This window comes from Nerophis ophidion, linkage group LG10 (genome assembly GCF_033978795.1).
Source record: "Nerophis ophidion isolate RoL-2023_Sa linkage group LG10, RoL_Noph_v1.0, whole genome shotgun sequence".
In the NCBI taxonomy this organism is placed as follows: Eukaryota; Metazoa; Chordata; class Actinopteri; order Syngnathiformes; family Syngnathidae; genus Nerophis; species Nerophis ophidion.
The window spans coordinates 35347956-35370094 of NC_084620.1; the positions used below are offsets into that span (position 1 = coordinate 35347956).

The 22139-nt window shown below is 39.6% G+C and overlaps 1 long non-coding RNA gene across 1 annotated transcript; it reads right to left on the reverse strand.

The window, feature by feature from the left end:
- Positions 1–269: 269 nt before the first annotated feature.
- Positions 270–2272, reverse strand: LOC133559896 (uncharacterized). The gene is made up of 5 exons (XR_009808314.1): positions 2142–2272; positions 1001–1075; positions 738–802; positions 498–592; positions 270–402 (listed from the first exon to the last, which is right to left on the reverse strand). It is a non-coding gene; the product is annotated as an uncharacterized LOC133559896 (long non-coding RNA).
- Between the last annotated feature and the right edge of the window lie 19867 nt (positions 2273–22139).

The following is a 22139-nucleotide window of genomic DNA, read 5'->3' on the forward strand; positions in this document are numbered from 1 at the left end:
AACAACGTTACTTTCCCGTGTTGAAATAACGTTGGATTTGGGTTGAAAATTAAAGTTGGATCAATGTTTAAATACCGACGTAGAATCTACGTCAATGTTTCAACGTTGATTCAACTTTCAGTTTCAACCTAAGATCAACCAACCAATTATCAACGTAATATCAATCAATATATCAATATAATTAAAGACAACAAAACATGGTGCATATATAGCTCCAGGCTGAATCCTGTTAATGCAAAATTAAAGAACAAAGAAAATGGAGAATGTCAATCGATATAATTATTTATTTAGCCTGTGATGCCCATCCTATTCCTCCCTTCTGTCCAGGGGCATATTTCAGTTTATTTTTTATGGCATCATGGACCATCGTTTCTGTCCCCTTGTGGGTATCCAAGACACTAGCTGTAAACAGGCAAAAAGAATACAAATTAATTAAGGGTGCATGTGATTTACCCCAATCAAGTTAATGTAATTATTAAACACACACACAAACTCACCTGTGACTACATCGAGCAGCTTCGTCTCGGCAAAGCCAGTTTTTCCCCCTCTCCTTTTCATGTTCAGATTGGACATTAATTCATTTGTCATGAACCTAAAATTGAACACGCAAGTCATACATGCAGGCCAAAAAGTACGGAATTTTGCATTATTATAATTCCCGATCTAGCGCTCATAGATTAGAATTTGGGTTTTATATCGCCTATTTTTAATATATATGTAGAGAAAGAGGAAAATACCTGTCCATGATGGTGCTTAAACAGCTCTTTAAGTCATATCCACCAATCTTTGAGAGCCTGGCTGTCTGCAAATATACAAGAGAATGTGTTTAGCATACACTGGAGGCAGGGGCTGGCAAACACATAGATACATTCAAGTATAGGGCCTGTTTTACCTACACATGTTTTATCTACACGATTTCATAACCTGAAATTTCTACCTAAATACAATAATATTTCCGATGTAAAAACAGCTACACAATTATAATGTTAAAATTACTTACCAGCAAATCTTTCTTGCTTGGTTGAGTTTTTATCAACTTGTCAAGGTCGAATAGTTCCTCCACTGTCTCCAACTTCTGCACATGGAAGGGCAGTTTAATCAAAAAATTATCTTTTTTGGTATCATATGTATCATAGCAAGTGTACTGTGTTGTTCCATATATGCATAACTGAAATCATTGGTACATTGCCTTGCATTAACGTTCTGCTTTTCAATTACCAGTAGTGGTACATGTACATAGACTTAGGAGCGGACCAGATGAAACGTGGGGCAGGGTATGTTTTTTTGGGGAAAAAAAGAGATTGTTTAGCAAAAACTGAAAAATAAATAGTTTGTTCTCCTGACGTATATATAAAAAAAGTTTGCTCCTGTAAGCTTTGCAAAAAAAAATGTTGGTTGCCTTCTTGTGCCAATAGAAAAAACGTTGTACCCCCCAAAAATGTCTGCGCTCCGTGCATTCTTCTATTGTCAATCATAAAACATATGAAACAAAATCTGTCTGGATATTTTATTGTCATATATTTTAATATACATGTTGGCCAACAGGTCAACAGTGAAACCATTTTGAAGTTTCAATACTTGACAAAAACTCTTGTAATAGCAGTACTGGCTTCGTCAGTAAAATAAAAAAAATAAGTAAAGATAACAGCATTTAATATTACATGAATCCTTTTATGGGCGACCCGTGGACTTGTCTTTTGGAACAAAGCCTTGCTAACAAGTCAAACTAATTAAAACGTACCTGTACTTAAAATAAACTGGCAACATTTTAAATAAACATTAAAATGAGCCAGAAAAACCTAACTGCCATCCAGACGGGTGTTTTGAAGATCAAAATCAAGAGGAAGTAAATTAATGCAGTGACTGGCGCGGCTGTAAAAGACAATGGGTACAGAACCCAAAAAAATGTTTTGTTTTGTGTTAACCTAGAAAAACAATTGTTTGCTTTTGGGCAGGTGGGGAAAAAAATAGTTAGTTTTCTGCTTGGGGAGAAAAAAAAAGTTTGCTCGGGTCCAGTTTATACAGTCAAAATAAACGTTGAGAATAGGCGTGAGATAAATTTCTCGTTTTCCTGCAACCCTCTTGTGAAAGGGCCACAATTATATCGATATAAATAACCAGTATTATCTCAAGGTACAAACCTGAATCTTTATGGACGTCGATGGTTTTCTTTGCAGTGAAATAGTTCGATTTCCAATTCAAATCTTCGCTCTTTGTCTTGCTTGCTGGATTGGAAAGGAAGTACTTCAGCACGCATGCGCACAAGCTTGGCTTTTAGTTCACGCTGCCATCAAGAGGCGGTTTCGTTGAAAACTGTCGCAAATGGCCGATGCGCGCAGAATGGTTGGAGAGTTGAATTGTACACGTTGAAACGACGTTGAAAAGACGATGTCCCCCAATGATGAAAACAAACCAGATTTGCAACATATGGTGTGGTGGGGTCAGTTGGTTGTGATTTGGTCAGGATATGGTTGAGTGAGGTCGCGACGTAATTTCAACGTCACCTCGACGTTGAACTAAGGACGGGTGCCCACTGGGAATGTTAGTATTTTTTGCAGATGATACAACTGCATTTTGTTTAGGAGAGAGGACACAAAACATAATACAAATAACAGAAGAAATTAACAAATTAAAAAAGATGGTTTGACAAAAACAGACTCTTTGAATCTCAGTAAGACTAAATAATGCTATTCGGTAAAACTAGAAGAGAAAGTCAAACAAAAATACAAATAGATGGAGTAGACATTGAAAAGGTAAAATACAACAACATGTTTGGGTGTAATAATAGATGATAAAAGGAATTGGAAATTTTTTGTAATAAATATACAAAATAAAGTAGCAAGAAATATGTCAATAACGAATAAAGCAAAACATGTTCCAGACCAAAAGTCTCTTTATATTCTCTACTGTTCCCTAGTGTTACCATATCTGAGTTATTGTGCAAAAATATGGGGAAACAACTATAAATGTGCTCTTTACTCACCAACTGTGTTACAAAAAAGATCAGTTAGAATATTACATAGAGTTGCATACAGAGAACATACAAATCCTTTATTTATTAAATCACAATTATTGAAATTCAACAATTTGGTGCATTTGCAAACAGCTAAAATTATGTACAAAACAAATTATAACCTGCTACCCAAGAATGTACAACAATTATCCTCAACAAAAAATGAGAAATATAACCTTAAGAGGAAAATCTAATTTAAAACATTTGTATGCACATACAACACTTAAAACCTTTAGCATATCAGTATGTGGAATTAAATTATGGAATGGATTAACCAAAGAAATCGAACAAAGCACCAATATGATTGAGTTTAAGAGACGGTTCAAACTACAAGTGTTCAGAAAGTAGACAGAACAATAATTATAATGAAAATCTTGATTCCCTTTTTTTATTTGTTTTGTTTTCCCCAAAAAATATTGAGACAAAGATCGTTTATGTATTTAATATGTGTTTATTTACTATGGTATATTATTTGTTTATTTATTTGTTCACTCTTCTGTTACAGAGAACGGGGAAATAGGATAAAATTGCTCCGGTATGAAAAGGGGGAGGATTAAATAAACTTAGTTTCTTCGGACTCCTTTTAGGGCGGGCTGTAATGAAACAACTGGACATATGTGATGCATTACATTATATCGTATGCATGTTTGAAATAAATTGAAACTGAACTCAACTCAACATCCCTTACCAGAATTGGGGGGGTGCCAGGCAACCACGTAACATACTGTAACTGTACACCAAGGGTCACCAACCTTTTTGAAACCAAGAGCTACTTCTTGGGTACTGATTAATGCAAAGGGCTACCAGTTTGATACACACTTAAATAAATTGCCAGAAATAGCCAATTTGCTCAATTTACCTCTAATAAATAAATCTATACATATATATTTTAAAAAATGGGTATTTCTGTCCATCATTCCGTTTTACATTTTTTTTCCTTTTACGGAAGGTTTTTTGTAGAGAATAAATGATGAAAAAAAACACTTGATTGAACGGTTTAAAAGAGGAGAAAACACGAAAAAAAAAAGAAATTTAAATCTTTAAACATATTTTATTTTCAATTTCGACTCTTAAAAATAAAAAAAATCAACAAAAAAAATGAATAGAAAAACTAGCTAATTCGAATCTTTTTGAAAAAATTTAAAAGAGAATTTATGGAACATCATTAGTAATTTTTTCTGATTAAGATTAATTTTAGAATTTTGATGACATGTTTTAAATAGGTTAAAATCCAATCTTGACTTTGTTAGAATATATAACAAATTGGACCAAGCTATATTTCTAACAAAGACAAATCATTGTTTCTTCTAGATTTTCCAGAACAAAAATTTTTAATGAAATTCAAAAGACTTTGAAATAAGATATACATTTGATTCTACAGATTTTCTAGATTAGCCAGAATAATTTTTTGGAAGAAATATTTCACAAATATTCTTCGGCGAAAAAACAGAAGCCAAAATGAAGAATTAAATTAAAATGTATTTATTATGTTTTACAATAAAACAAATAAATGTACTTAAACATTAACTAAGATTGTCAGGAAGGAAGAGGAAGGAATTTAAAAGGTAAAAAGGTATATGTGTTTAAAAATCCTAAAATCATTTCTAAAGTTGTATTTTTTCTCTAAAATTGTCTTTCTGAAAGTTATAAGAAGCAAAGTAAAAAAATAAATGAATGTATTTAAAAAAGTGAAGACCAAGTCTTTAAAATATTTTCTTGGATTTTCAAATTCTATTTGAGTTTTGTCTCTCTTAGAATCAAAAATGTCAAGCAAAGCGAGACCAGCTTGCTAGTAAATAAATACAATTTAAAAAATAGAGGCAGCTCACTAGTAAGTGCTGCTATTTGAGCTATTTTTAGAACAGGCCAGCGGGCTACTCATCTGGTCCTAACGGACGACCTGGTATCCGCGAGCACCGCGTTGGTGACCCCTGCTGTACACTATGCCGCAGCTACTCAACAACCTATGTGTTTAACCACGCTTTCAAAAATGTCGGGGCCCACTTGCAATGTCCCATTATGCTTATTTTATTAAACACAATTTTTAATGCATAATTAAATGAATATAGTCCCTTTTTTCCCAAAGACCTTCACATTGAGATACTATTATTCATTCACTTCACATTCACAGACTGATGGTGGTACGCCCTGGAAACGCGGCTGCCAATTTGCCCAGACGGCCTTTTCCGACCGCCACCAAATATTAATTCACACTCTTCAGCGATGTCTTCCAATAACCTGGACTCGGTCCAATTGCTGCATGTTCGTTTTGATCCGAGGGAGAAGAAACTTTGTCAGGGACTCATTTCAGTATTCAATCAGTCACATTCATTTGCATGGACACAAAGACGTATACTCACAGAGGCTCCACACAGTGCTGAAAGACATTTGACAAAACAGAGAAAATACGAAAAATACGTCTGTAATTTGCAGACTATAAACTGCTACCTTTTTCCTACAATTTGTAACCTGCGGCCTATAATGATGATTTATGGATTTTCCTTCACTGACGTCCATAATAAAAATAGTAAAACAAAAAAAAACAACTGAGAAGGTGTGTTATTTTCAGTGATGGGCAAGCTACTTGGAAAATGTAGTAAGCTAAGCTACAAACTACTCTCGATTAAATGTAGCTAAGCTATGCAAATTAAGGAGTCACGGGTGGGACCTGATATTCAGCTGGGAATGACTAAAACAATAACAAAACACAAGACATATACAGTATACTATTAGCCACAACACAATCAGCCTTATATTTCATATGCCACAAATTAATCCCGCATAACAAACACCTAATCCATTCAACCCGCCAATACAAATCAAACCCCTGCACAACACACTCAATCCCACAGCCCAAAGTGCAGTTCACCTCCCCAAAGTTCATACAGCACATATATTTCCCCAAAGTCCCAAAGTTTCGTACGTGACATGCACATAGTGGCATGCACGTACGGGCAAGCGATCAAATGTTTGGTAGCCGCAGCGTACTCACAGTACCGCGCATTCAACGCAAAAAGCTCCTGGTAAGAGTCTCTGTTCGTCCCAGTTCTCCACAGGCCAATGGAAAGTCCACAAAAACGGACAAAAATGAGGATTCCTTCCATGCAGTGGCGCCGTAGCAAAAATGCTTCGGCTGAGAGGTGCTCCAGGTGGTGTGTGACGTCAACTTCCGCTCCCGCCAGTTCTGATAGCACCGGATGCCTTTTATATCCCCATATTCTATTGAAGGCCTACTGAAATGAGATTTTCTTATTCAAACGGGGATAGCATGTCCATTCTATGTGTCATACTTTATCTTTTCGCAATATTGCCATATTTTTGCTGAAAAGATTTAGTAGAGAACATCCACGATAAAGTTTGCAACTTTCAGTGTTAAGAGAAAAGCCCTGCCTCTACCGGAAGTCGCAGACGATGATGTCACACGTGTGGGGGCTCCTCACATATTCACATTGATTTTAATGGGAGACTCCAACAAAAACATTTATTCGGACCGAGAAAACGACAATTTCCCCATCAATTTGAGCGAGGATGAAAAATTTGTGTTTGAGGATATTGATAGCGACGGACTAGAAAAAAAAAAGATTAAAAAAAATAAGTAAAAAAAAAACGCAATTGCATTGGGACGGATTCCGATGTTTTTAGAGACATTTACTAGGATAATTCAGGGAAATCCCTTATCTTTCTATTGCGTTGCTAGTGTTTTAGTGAGTTTAACAGTACCTGATAGTCGGAAGGGTGTCTCCACGGGTGTCTTGACGCGCAGTGTCTCAGGGGAGTCAACGGCAGCTACGGACGGCACAAGCTCAGCTTTTCTCCGGTAAGCGGCGACTTTTTAACCACAATTTTCTCACCGAAACCTGCTGGTTGACATCTGGTAGGGATCCATGTGGGCTTGACCGCGCTATGATCCATAGGAAAGTTTCACCTCCAGGATTTTTAAACAAAGAATCACTGTGTGTTTGTGTGGCTAAAGGCTAAAGCTTCCCAACTCCATCTTTCTACTGTGACTTCTCCAATATTACATGAACAAATTGCAAAAGATTCGGCAACACAGATCTCCAAAATATTGTGTAATTATGCCGTTAAAGCAGACGACTTTTAGCTGTGTGTGTGTGCAGCGCTCATATTTCCTTAAAACCCGTGACGTCTTGCGAACACGTCATCATTACATGACGTTTTCAAATTTAAAATTGTAATTTAGTAAACTAAAAAGGCCGTATTGGCATGTGTTGCAATGTTAATATTTCATCATTGATATATAAACTATCACACTGCGTGGTGGGTAGTAGTGGATTTCAGTAGGCCTTTAAACCAGTGTGGGTGGCAATGGGAGCAGTAGGCCTTTAAGTTACATTTTAATATTAGCATGCTTATTGAATACGCCTGTAACAGTTCATCCACCCATCCATTTTTTACCACTTAATCCATTTGGGGTCGTGGGGGGCGCTGGTGCCTATCTGAGCTACAATCGGGCGGAAGGCGGGGTACACACTGGACAAGTCGCCACGTCATCGCAGGGCCAACACAGATAGACAGACAACATTCACACTCACATTCACACACTAGGGCCAATTTAGTGTTGCCAATCAATCTATCCCCGGGTGCATGTCTTTGGAGGTGGGAGGAAGACGGATTACCCGGAGGGAATCCACGCTGTCACGGGAGAACATGCAAACTCCACACAGAAAGACCCCGAGCCCAGGATTGAACCCAGGACTACTCAGGACCTTCGTATTGTGAGGCAGACGCACTATCAATCAATCAATCAATGTTTACTTATATAGCCCTAAATCACTAGTGTCTCAAAGGGCTGCACAAACCACCACGACATCCTCGGTAGGCCCACATAAGGGCAAGGAAAACTCACACCCAGTGGGACATCGGTGACAATAATGATCCAGTGGGACGTCTGTGACAATAATGACTATGAGAACCTTAGAGAGGAGGAAAGCAATGGATGTCGAGCGGGTCTAACATGATACTGTGAAAGTTCAATCCACAATGGATCCAACACAGTCGCGAGAGTCCAGTCCAAAGCGGATCCAACTCAGCAGCGAGAGTCCCGTTCACAGCGGAGCCAGCAGGAAACCATCCCAAGCGGAGGCGGATCAGCAGCGCAGAGATGTCCCCAGCCGATACACAGGCAAGCAGTACATGGCCACCGGATCGGACCGGACCCCCTCCACAGGTGAGAGTGGGACATAGAAGAAAAAGAAAAGAAACAGCAGATCAACTGGTCTAAAAAGGGAGTCTATTTAAAGGCTACAGTATACAAATGAGTTTTAAGGTGAGACTTAAATGCTTCTACTGAGGTGGCATCTCGAACTGTTACCGGGAGGGCATTCCAGAGTACTGGAGCCCAAACGGAAAACGCTCTATAGCCCGCAGACTTTTTTTGGGCTTTGGGAATCACTAACAAGCCGGAGTCCTTTGAACGCAGATTTCTTGCCGGGACATATGGTACAATACAATCGGCAAGATAGGATGGAGCTAGACCGTGTAGTATTTTATACGTAAGTAGTAAAACCTTAAAGTCACATCTTAAGTGCACAGGAAGCCAGTGCAGGTGAGCCAGTACAGGCGTAATGTGATCAAACTTTCTTGTTCTTGTCAAAAGTCTAGCAGCCGCATTTTGTACCAACTGTAATCTTTTAATGCTAGACATGGGGAGACCCGAAAATAATACGTTACAGTAGTCGAGGCGAGACGTAACAAACGCATGGATAATGATCTCAGCGTCTTTAGTGGACAGAATGGAGCGAATTTTAGCGATATTACGGAGATGAAAGAAGGCCGTTTTAGTAACGCTTTTAATGTGTGCCTCAAAGGAGAGAGTTGGGTCGAAGATAATACCCAGATTCTTTACCGTGTCACCTTGTTTAATTGTTTGGTTGTCAAATGTTAGAGTTGTATTATTAAATAGAGTTCGGTGTCTAGCAGGACTGATAATCAGCATTTCCGTTTTTTTGGCGTTGAGTTGCAAAAAGTTAGCGGACATCCATTGTTTAATTTCATTAAGACACGCCTCCAGCTGACTACAATCTGGCGTGTTGGTCAGCTTTAGGGGCATGTAGAGTTGGGTGTCATCAGCATAACAGTGAAAGCTAACACCGTATTTGCGTATGATGTCACCTAGCGGCAGCATGTAGATGCTGAAGAGTGCAGGGCCAAGGACCGAACCCTGGGGAACTCCACACGTTACCTTAACGTAGTCCGAGGTCACATTGTTATGGGAGACACACTGCATCCTATCAGTAAGATAAGAGTTAAACCAAGACAGGGCTAAGTCTGACATACCAATTCGTGTTTTGATACGTTCTAATAAAATATTATGATCGACGGTATCGAAAGCAGCGCTAAGATCGAGAAGTAGCAACATAGATGACGCATCAGAATCCATCGTTAGCAATAGATCATTAGTCATTTTTGCGAGGGCTGTCTCCGTCGAGTGATTTGCCCTGAAACCGGATTGAAAGGTTTCACATAGATTGTTAGACGCTAAGTGTTCATTTAACTGCTCCGCAACAATTTTTTCGAGGATTTTTGAAATAAAGGGAAGGTGAGACACCGGTCGGTAGTTTACCATGAGGTCAGGATCGAGGTTAGGTCTTTTAAGAAGAGGATGAATAACCGCTTTTTTGAATGCTAGGGGAACAGTGCCCGAGGAAAGTGATAAGTTTATAATATTTAGCACTGATGGACCTAATAATACAAAGAGCTCCTTGATCAGTTTCCCAGGAAGAGGGTCAAGTAAACATGTTGTTTGTTTTATTCCATTTACACGTTGTAACAATTCCTCTAATGTTATTTCCTCAAACGAGAGAAAGTATTTTGGAGGGCAGTATCCGCCGTATATACAATCGTGTCAGTGTTAATAGGACCCCGTTGTAGCTGGGACGCATTGTCTTTAATCTCCTTTCTAATGACTTCAATTTTCTTACTAAAGAATTGCATAAAGTCATCAGCTGAGTGGGTGGAGCTACTGGAAGGAGTCCCTTGTTGGGTTAGCGATGCTACCGTACTAAACAAAAATTTAGGATCGTTTTTATTACAGTGGATGAGATTTGAGTAATAATTAGCTTTAGCTAAGGTAAGCATGCGTTTATAAGTTATTAAACCATCACTAAATGCTTGATGGTGCACCTCAAGTTTAGTCGTGCGCCATTTGCGTTCCAGCTTTCTGCATAATAATTTCTGAGCTCTAGTTTCTTCTGTAAACCACGGGGTGCGCTTTTTTGGAGCCTTTTTTAACTTTAGCGGTGCTATGTTATCAATGGTTTCGCGCAGGGCGTCGTTAAAGTTGTTAGTGAGGTTATCAATAGAGCCCACATACTTTGGGAATGGTGCCATTACCGAGGGCAGTAGGTCAGCAAGAGTTGTCGTTGTGGCCGTATTAATGTTGCGGCTGCTATAGCAGTTATTATTATTATTAGTTTGACGAACATGCGTCTGAACCTCGAATTTTATAAGGTAATGATCGGACAATACTTTAGTATACGGGAGTATCGTAACTTTGGAAGCGGTGATACCCCTGACAAGCACTAGGTCTATCGTATTACCGTTGCGATGCGTGGGTTCATTTATTATTTGTGTGAGACCACAGCTATCAATTATAGTCTGGAGCGCTACGCACGGTGGGTCCGATAGGGTATTCATATGGATATTAAAGTCCCCCATTATGATTATATTATCGGTGTGTGTCACTAGATCAGCAACGAACTCTGAGAATTCATTGATAAAGTCCGAATAGGGCCCTAGGGGGCGGTAGATAACAGCCAGGTGTAGAGGCAACGGTGTGACAGACCTCATAGTAAGCACCTCAAACGATTTATATTTATTATTTATGTTAGGACTAAGGTTAAAGTTTTCGTTGTATATTAGTGCGACCCCCCCACCCCTTTTAAGCGGACGGGCAATATGCGCATGTGTAAAGTTAGGAGGACATGCCTCATTTAGCGCAAAAAAGTCGTTTGGTTTAAGCCAGGTTTCACTGAGACCGATGACGTTAAGATTGTTGTCTCTGATGACATCATTAACTAACAACGTTTTGGGAGACAATGATCTTATGTTTAAAAAACCTATATTATAGGTAGTGGGCTGTTTTAGGGAATTTTTGATCAAATTATCCGTAGTAGCAATATTAATAATGTTGTGTTTATTATGCCCAGTGCATTCAGTATAATTACGACCATATCTAGGAATTGATACGACGGGAATGTTCCGATTGTTTGATTGTTGCTTTGATAAACTGCACGCATCATGGTTAGCCTCCTCAGTAACGGGGATTTTCCGATTGTTTGTTTGTTTCTTTGATAAACTGCACGCATCATAGTTAGCCACCTCAGTAAAACACATGTCCAGCTCTGAAACACTCAAAGCAGAAAAAACTTGTTCTAATTTAACTGACTCCTTACCCAGACCAGTAGTCTCGCATCCTTTATTTAAATCCGTCTTCAGGGTGGAGGGAAGTGGTGTTCTGTGGGGATTAGCCTTCTGCTTTGTTTTTAGCCCCGCTCGACATCCGCGTTTCCGATCACACCGCTGGCGTCTGCTCCGTAGATGGCCCCTGATGCTACTAGACTCCCCTGCTTCACAGGCCGCTGGATGTAGCCGCCGACGTATTCCCATGCTAGTTAGCATGTTTAGCACGCCCGCGTCTATCAGTCCAAAACGGCCCGATATGTCCATATCCAGAAGTGTCTGGCGGTCGTACGTGATCACGGAGTGACCACGATGCGAGCCAGCCATGAAGTCTGCAGAACTGTCCGGCATTTCCGCCAAATGTTCCATCTTTAGCAAGAGCACCGCAGTGTCGCAGCCCGTCCGGGCGCCGCCATCTTGCCTAATCACTAACCCCTCTTCCACTGTGAAGCCCTCAAATGTTTGATATTTCTTTACTCTCACACCTAAATAAATCACTGAATTTGAATTGCCTACCGGACACAACCGCAGTCACTTGCTCACCTGGCCTGTGTGTCTCTCTGTGACAAAAGTTGAACATTAGTCATCGAGTTCATCGTGTCAGAGGAGACCCACACGCCTCTTCGCATGTGCAAAACTGCCTCTTTATCGGCCTTGTTTAATCGAGCGAGATGTAAATGTAAATATGTCTTTGCTGTCACGTCAATCTAATATAAATTACTGCAACAGCCCAATTCCATTGTTCATGTGAATGAGCCAGTCACTAGATCCGTTTTTTAATGAGTATCGCAACCTTCCATTCTTTTGATCAAATGTAATAATCTAACATTTAACAATGCATAACAAAATCCATTCATCATCCATTCTTCTTCCGCCTATCCGAGGTTGGGTCGCGGGGGCAACAGCCTAAGCAAGGAAGCTCAGATTTCCCTTTCTCCAGCCACTTCTTCCAGCTCTTTCTGAGGGATCCTGAGGCATTCCCAGGCTAGCCGGGAGATATACTCCCGAGGGAGGCGTTTGGGTGGCATCCTGACCAGATGTCCGAACCACCTCTTTAAGCTTCTCTCGATGTGGAGGAGCAGCGGCTTTACTTTGAGCTCCTACCGGATGACAGAGCTTCTCACCCTATTTCTAAGGGAGAGCCCTGCCATCTGGCGGAGGAAACTCATTTCGGCCGCTTGTACTTGTGATCTTGTCCTTTCGGCCATACCCCAAAGCTCATGACCATAGGTGAGAATGGGAACGTAGATCGAATGGTAAATTGAGAGCTTTGCCTTCCGGCTCACCTCATTCTTCACCCAAACGGAGTGAAGAAGGACCATAATAAAATCTATTTAAAAAACAACAACTAAGTATCAAAAGAAGAAAGTTAATCTGCAGTTCTAACCACGTTTATCATTTTTGTAAACATACTTTTGTATTGCAATATGGCCCCGCTTAGTGGCTGCTGGTGCCAGGAGCTCTGTGCTCTTGTGTCATCCTTTTGTGTTCCTGATGTTTCGCTCCTGTTGTCATGTAGTTTTTTAATTTGTTGGCGTTTTTGTTGGGGACCCTTTGGGACTGTGTGACAAAGGGTGGTACTTTCGTGACTTCGGCGGTGCTTTTTTGTGAACTTTTTCATCTGCCTCTTAGAAGCCTTTAGGCTATGGAGACCAGTTGCTGGGTCCATTTAGGAGAGACTGGAGAAGATACGGATGAAGAGACAGGGTTGTGGAGCTGGCCCTGAGCACCGGGACGGACAAGCCTCACAGTGTCTTGGCTGAATGAGCAGGTATCGGACACCTCGCTCTCCTTGAACGTATCCTCGCTCATCCATGCGGACTGGATACTGGCCGAGAGTTAGAGTCAACTCTCTAAGTTGCTTTGTCTCTGGCCGTGCTCCCCCCACCACAGCAGACAATGGCGTGGAACACCACCAAGGCCACCACAGTGTTGTTTTGTTGTTGTTTTGGACAATGTTCTTTGTGTCCTTTGATGTTTCCCTCTCACACATATGTTTGTGTGTGCTATGGCTTTGAGTTTTTTTTCCCCTTGGCCTCTGTCTGGACTTTCTCTCCAGTGGCCCAGGCTTAGACTGTTTCTGTTTCTTACCTTTTTTGTAAGGGGCGCAAGAAGTTGGCAAACCCGTCAACGATCTTGTTCTGTGTCTCTGAATTGTTTGTCTGCTCTCTACTGGGATTGTGCGGAAAATCTTAATTTCGACTCTGGGATTATTAAAGTATTTCTGACTCTGATTATGCAAATGAAACGACGAGGTCATCTAGTGACTTCTTGCAACTTTTATGATAGGCATTACTGACCCAACTGCCTCACTTATCAGAAAATAGATACAGAGCTCTTTCAAATCAGGTACAGGCTAAGAAAAATAAATGAGTTATTGGAATCATACTTTGTAATTTATATTGAATGCCTGTTCAAAAGCAAATATTGCAATACTGCCACTGATGCCTGTCAGTCATGCATGAAAGTAGATATCGCCCCAAGACATTACGATTAAAAAAGGTTCAATGTTTCAGGGCATCTAAATACCCTGCAGATGTTGTCTTTAGCTGGCCATAACCTATTTGACCCCATCTCCACACCCTGTCTTTATCAGGACAGATGGCCTCAAGCCAGTCTGACCTTGGCACGCAGATAAACTAGCAGAGCGATAAGAGAGGAAAGTGGGTTCGAAGAAAAAAATCCAGAAAGAAGTCGTAAAGAGCAACGAGGAGCCGGCTGCCACCAAACAGATTTTTCCTAAAGTGTCGCTTTTTAAGAACTTCCATTTACATCGCCGAGGAGATCCTCTGGGAAGCTTCATGATAGATGAATAAGACCCCTTCACCAGGGGGAGGAGATGAATTCTAGGATGACCTGCTTTTGCAAATTTGGCCCCAGGGAGGAGGCGGGGGAGGAAAGTTAGATTTTGCAGAGCGGAATATCTCGGAGGTGGCACTAGGTGCTGAATTAATCATTGTGTCATATTTAGGAGAATATATGACTTATGATTTAGTTTCCTAAGCTGCATCAGCAGGTTAACCGCGTTCAAACCACTCCTCCTTCAGCCAACAACAAGTCGGAGTAAGGGCAAACAGCGGTTTGAAGAAAAAAAAAGGTACCCTGGACAATAGAACAAAGGTGTGACAGTACGCTATGTATTACTCTCAGAAAAATGTGTGTTTTACCTGGTTATTATCAGTGATGGGCAAGTAACTAGTTACATGTAGCTATGCTACGGAGCTTAAGTACATTTTCCAGTAGCATGGCAGTAGTCTAGCAACTTTTTTAACGAGCATATTTTCCTGCAGCTTAGCTAGTTTTAGACCCAATTAGCGAGGTAGCTTACAAAAAAGCTACAAAGCAAGAAAAAGGAATGTGAATCAAGGACAAAAAAATATATACAATGACCTGGATGAATGAGAATATCCATACATATGGAGAAAATCCATGATGATTGTTTGGTATTCATATGGTGAGTTGGCTAAGGTGCGGCCGATTATGGACTGGCTAACCAAGGACAAGATAAGGCGGGTCATCGAAACTATTAAAAATATCATAACAATCACATGATAACAATGGAGTCAGAGACAGAGGGACACCTCAAGCTGACAACTCAAAAAGGTAAACATACTTGAAAATGGCAGAGCCATTCTCTCCCGCAGATTACATTTTTCCTCTAGTGATGTAGATGACGTGCAGGAAACCCACAATAATGTGTGTCCTTAGGCAAAAGTATGCGTTTAAAGCAGGGGTCTCCAAATGTTTGGACTCAGGGTCCGCATTGGGTAAAAAAAATGGTATGCTGTGTATACATATATGTATATATATATATATATATATATATATATATATATATATATATATATATATATATATATATATATATATATATATATATTTGTATATATATATTATCAATTTGGCCATTGACTTTTCAGAACCAGGGGACCCCAAACTACAGCCCGTCCAAAATAGTAAGTAGAAGTACATTTTGTATATATATATATATATATATATATATATATATATATATAATGTTCATGAACAATTTTACTGCACATAACCATTACCAACTGTTCCCAAACAACAAGGACGTTATTGTTTTACGTCTTCTTTTAGTAAAGATAAAGATGGACGCTGTTCTTTTTTACTGTATATAGAGAAAAAAAATAACATTGTAAGGGTGGGCCAAAGAAAAGGCAAACTAAATAAATACGTGCAGTGGGAAGTGGGGAGCCCCTAGAGGTAGTTTTAGGGTGTCCCCAGCTAAATGACGGATAGTTAATAGTAATGGACCCCTATTGGGTCTCAGTTACATGAACATTGATATTATACATGTGGGCCTAGATATAAAATGCTGTTAAATGTAGATTTAATGTATCAAGCTACTTTTGCCATGCACCTTGCAACAATTTTAATGTAGCTTCCCTTTTAGCTACATTAAATCTCAAGTAACTCAGTTTACTACATTTTCTAGGTCGCTTGCCCATCACTGGTTCTTATCTCCATGGTGCCATGAGGAGGCAGGGAATGAAACTTGGCCCTTCGCGAGCGGAGTTAGTTTTTTTCTTACTTAGAAACATATCATCCTCCAAAGTGAGCGGTTTTAATAAGCCATTGTTCTCCCCGAGTGAGCACCTATAGCATTTTATGAAAGCCTCAAATTAAGAGCTCCAGATTTAATTCCAGTGCAAAGGGAGCTGTTGTTGTGACGCACCAATATACAAACGATAAAATAAATGTATGATATAGAGAAACAAATAAGTCCTGCTTTATTTGTGCAAAGGGTGAGCTTGTGAGTGTCAGACGCTAATAGCCAAACAGTGTGTGCCTTCATGCCCCTTCTTGGACACAGACTAATGAGAAATAACCCTTAATTCTGTTTTCCCCTTAAGCTGGCACGATGTCAGCAAAGGATGATCAAGGGTTTTGACACGCTTATTCACAAGTTCAATGAAATCCTTGACAAGACATTCTCTTGCGTGTGCAACAAGAATAAAGACCGCTATAATCATTCCACACATTCATTCCACAAAACATGACAGCTGTACCTCAGGGCCCGATTGGGCCATTGCTTCGAGTGCTTCTTGACCTTTCCAATGGATCGTCTCGGTCGGCTGGATTGCACTCTGTCAAACAGGAGACACTAAAAAGTGCACTCCCTTTAAGGAAGTGTCAAATAGGTCTTTGGAGAAACAGTGTTGACGTGTTGAAGGGTTGACAGAGGTTAAGTTGGCGTCTTGTTATAGCTGTGAAACTCTTCACCGCGCACAAAAAAAAAGCTCCTGTCAGCTTTATTTGCGATTTGTTTTGATACATGCAGAACAGTGTCTTGAGCAATAGCAGATGAGGCTGTAACGATAAACGAGGGGTATTCACACTGTTTTACTTGGGGGCCGCATTGGGGTAAATGTGGCCGGAGACCGAAAGCTTGAAAGAACAGACCTGGGCAAAATTTTTAATCCGGTCTTTTGGACGTTTCCAATTTTAACATTAAAACCAAGACTGGGCAATTATTTTGACTCGGGGGACACATTTAGAGAAAAAAATGTGTCTGGGGGCTGGTATATGTCTATTTTTAGCAAAACTAATACAAAACCTCACATAATGTCTGATTAAATGCTAAAAACGTTATGACAGACCGCCTTAAAAAACAGAATGGAATTGTTTTTTTGTATGAACGGTAAAACACTGAATATTGACAAAATAGAATGTCACACCCCTTTTCGATCAACATATTTTTCAATCAAGTGAAACGCAACAAAAATGCAACAAACAGTGAAATATGAACGCGAAGGATACACAATAAATCCACCTACAATTTGATGTATCTGATATTTGCTGAATTTCCCCCAGGGATCAATAAAGTACTTTCTATTCTATTGTTTATATCACTAAGATCTACAACTTTGTTGTGAAAATCTCCTTCCACGTCTGTGGAAACGCTTCCCACCCACACTGCTTGGAGCCTCGTCTGAGCTGCTGTGACTTACATTACCATAGTAACTAATTAGATGACCATAGTAACTAATTTGATTACCATAGTAACTGGTATATCATCCACAAGCACAGATTACTGCACATCATAATGGCAGCTCCACTTTCCATCTTAAATATCCCCAAAAAATATTTGGGAATGTCCGGCGGGCCAGATTGAAAAACTCAAAATTAAAAGGCCCCCGGGCCTTAATTTGCCCAGGTCTGATCTAAACTGTAACCTCCATTGTAATGTGCAGTGCTGTTTTCAATTAACGTGAGTCTTGAAGTATAGAAACTGGGTAACACACTGACAAAGCTTAACCTATTGTTACTATAACAATCTACAAGGTTAAGATAGATAGATAGATGGATAGATAGATAGATAGATAGATAGATAGATAGATAGATAGATAGATAGATAGATAGATAGATAGATAGATAGATAGATAGATAGATAGATGGATGGATGGATGGATGGATGGATGGATGGATGGATGGATGGATGGATGGATGGATGGATGGATGGATGGATGGATGGATGGATGGATGGATGGATGGATGGATGGATGGATGGATGGATGGATGGATGGATGGATGGATAGATAGATAGATAGATAGATAGATAGATAGATAGATAGATAGATAGATAGATAGATAAATAGATAGATAGATAGATAGATAGATAGATAGATGGATAGATAGATAGATAGATAGATAGATAGATAGATAGATAGATAGATAGATAGATGGTACTTTTTTGATTCCTTCAGGAGAGTTCCCTTAGGAAAATTAAGTACAGGGTTAATGCAGTTTTTTTCTCCTTCTCCTTCCCCTCCATTTATCTACTTTCTTTTGTATGTCATGTTATCATTACATATAGTTTTTTTGCATTTGAAACAATTGTAAAAGAGGTAATTATTGTTATTATTCATTATCAGAACTTTATATACTAACCTGAGGGTAAATTAAGATTTCCAGAACAATCCCATTCAAGTTTAGAAAAACATTACAGGGAGACAGAACAGGATCGCTGACAGGTCTGACAACTTCCGGCACCCCTTGCAAAAAAAGGTGAGAAACAGGTAAAGGGTGTTTAAACACATGATTGCTCCATGCATAGACAAGCAACCAAACAAAAACATATTATCAACACCCACACACTGCAAAAAGTCAGTGTTCAAAAACAAGGAAAAAAACTTCAAAAATTCGGGGTATTTTATTTGATTTTAACAAAATTATGTGCCAATAGAACAAGAAAATTCGGTTTGTCAAGGCTTTTCAAAACGAGTAAAATTATCTAACCTCAATAAACCCAAAAATACCTTAAAAAGAGTATATTCTCACTAATAGCAAGTGTACTTTTCATGGTAGAAAAAAAATATATACATTTTTGCTCAATATGTTGAAAAACATTCTTAAATTAAATACATGCTAGTGCTAGTATATTGACATAATGATATGCGCTCGGCATCATGACTTTTTTTTCATGCTTGAAGTAAGAAATGATTACTTTAAAAAAGTAGTTTTATACTTGTGAGTGTTGATGACACAACTTTGCAACAGTTGATATTCTAGTTCCAAACATTTTTTACTCAACATAGGTCATACAATCTCAGCAACAAGCTGTAAAATCTTACTGAGATCATTTAGGACCAAAACCCTCAAAACAAGTAAAAGACTCAAACATAAAATCTGCTTAGTGAGAAGGATTATTTTATCAGACAGAAAATAAGCAAATATCACCCTTATTTGAGATATTTAAACTTACTTAGATTTCTGTTTTTGCAGTGCACACACTGTGGTGGCCTCTGCGGTGTTCCATGCCATCATCTGCTGGGGTGGGGGGACCTTTGCCAAATACAGGAGCAGACCCACCAAAGCAACCAAGAGAGGCGACTCCACCCTCGGCCGCCCACCGACTCTCGGCCAGTTTCCAGTCCTCATGGATGAGCGTGGATGGTCTGTGGCGACGTAGTCAGACAGTTCTCGGGCCTTACGGAACCAGAGTTGTGTGGATTTCCCACTAAAAATAGATGTACATTTAAAATCCAGAAAACGGCGGACGCAAATAAAAATTCTGATGTATTCAAGTGTTTGCACGCACAAATCCAAATACATTTCCTTGTTACATTGGAATCAATAGTGCTATTTCTATTGGTATCTGTATTGCTCTATTTGTAGTGTAATACTGTTTGTCATTTCTGTATTATTATTGATTTCACTAACTGCATCTTTGCTATCACTTTTACCATCATATTTGTACATATCCTATTTGCCGATGCTGTTTTGTTGTTGTTGTTGCCTATCAGCCTTATCCCCCCTTCCTTTTTTTCCTCTTTCTATCCCCTCCTGCTCCGATCCGGCTGCGCCAAATAATAATATGAATCCATTTAATGAAGTCAAATACAAGTAAGGCAACAAGAGAAGTATCCCACAGTTGTAAAGTAAATCTGTACAGCCAATATGGGCATCTACATCAACTAAATGATTTGAAAAAAAAAAAAAAAAAATATATATATATATATATATATATATATATATATATATATATATGTACTGCATTTATGTAGAGAAAGAGACGGAGAGATAGAGAGTTTTTCAATGGTTGGACTCTGCGTTTTTGAGTGACACACGAGTTATTACGGTAATATTTGTCATAGCAGCTCCTGCCAGAAGAGGTACCAAGCAGTTTGTTGTAAAAAAAAAAACAAAAAAAAACCTGCTTCTAATGCTCTCAAAACAAAGTAAGAAAAGTGATACTATATCAGATTGTAGGTGTTTTTTTTTTAGTGACAACTGGTGACAACTGCATTGCACCTTGCACAGTTGACTCGTTTAAGACTTAAAAAGCAGTTGATACAATACTTCCCTGCTGTGAGATGTTCATACTGTTGCTGTTGAACAAACTATTTTGCTAAAAAAAAAAAAGTTAAAAACTGAAATACACCTCCTATTGAGAAGTACCAGCTCACCGGACTTCAAGGATCTGGCGAGAGTCAGGTTAAGACTGAAGGACATATTTGGAAAACGCATTGACTAATATGTGCAGTTCAAAAGTGAGCGATTGCTTGTAAATGATGCTGGCATTCCATTACAAGTTACAAAAAGAGCCGTTCTGACTCCTGTAGAGCTGTGCCCACTCGTCAGCTATTACAGACCATCAACACACACGCGCACACTGCGATTGGTACTTTGTACAACACATTTAAGCGCTGGGGGATGGCAGTCCAATGCCCCGCGTGACGAGTCTTGCCGCATCTGCTCATGGGCCCGCTTCCAAAAAAAATCTTCACAGCAAAAAAAAAAAAAAAAAAGATATTGAAGGCATAATCAGCATACTCGTCGTTAGAATGACAACTGCTGTCCCTACCTGCGGCGCACTGGTCTGGACTTTCGCCTCCACAAGAGATGTCAAGTCGAAGGCCCTTGCTAATGTAGACTGACCATAAGTCCTCTTTTCCACGGACATGTCCTCTTCTGCGGTGCTGTCCGGGCGGAGTTTTTTAAATGCCTCAAATGTCCGGTATTTTGAGTTAGTGTTGTGTGTATTTACAATGTACATTCAGGGTTAAGAAGGGGTTGATTACAAAACAAATTGTGAAGCTGTGAACCATTCATGAGGGAGGGGCAGAGACAGAGAGAGCGAGAGAGTTATGATAAACGCGCATGCGTTTGGTGCACGTTTTCTACCGAGGGGGATGAATTGGGGTGCTGGAGCTTAACTCGACTGCATTCGGGCGGAAGGCGGTGTACACCCTGGACAAGTCGCCACCTCATCAAAGGGCCAACACAGATAGACAGACAACATTCACACACTAGGGCCCATTTAGTGTTGCCAATCAACCTATCCACTGGTGCATGTTTTTGGCGGTGGGAGGAAGTCGGAGTACCCGGAGGGAACCCACGCAGTCACGGGGAGAACATGCAAACTCCACACAGAAACAAAAAAACACCATAAAAAAAAATAACATTTTGAAATGAGGAATAGATCTGAAGTTGATGTAGACTCCTGAGATTTAAGCGTTAAATATAAAATGTATGTATGCCCTGTCACACCATTATCATCATTCCATGATTGAAGCAAAACACTTTTTACTCTTTCATACTGAATTAAATACACCTACGACTTATTAAATAAAAACATACAAAAAACTACCAGGGGGTGGGCAGCTCCAGACTGGAGAAACTGATCAGGCGGGCCGGTTTTACGATCAGAATAAAACTGGACTCACTGGTGACGGTGGCAGAGAAGAGGACTGTGGACAAACTAGTGAGCATCCTGGATGATGCCAGTCACCCTCTGCATAGCGTTATCAGTAGCCAGAGGAGCCTGTTCAGTGCTAGACTGCTTCATCCCAAGTGCAGGACTGATAGACTCAAAAACTCCTTTGTCCCACACGCCATTAGACTGTACAACTCCTCTCTGGGGAGGGGGGGTACTGGGATGACAGGGGATGCAAAACAATAACAGTGCAATACTTTTTCATAACATGGTCACTACTGCCTAGTTTCTCTTGTTATGTTCTCATTTTACTGTTATATTTTTATGCCCATTGTTGCTTTTTATTTTTATTCTTATTGTAATATTTTTCTATTTTGTTTCCATTTATACCCCCATTATTTACTTTTTAAATTGATCTCAAAGGTTCAAAGTTTATCAAAAGGTATAAAGTTTATGTGGCACATGCAGACTGCACCACAGTGAAATGCTTTTTTCTTTGCTCTTCAGGTACTGCGATCAGTG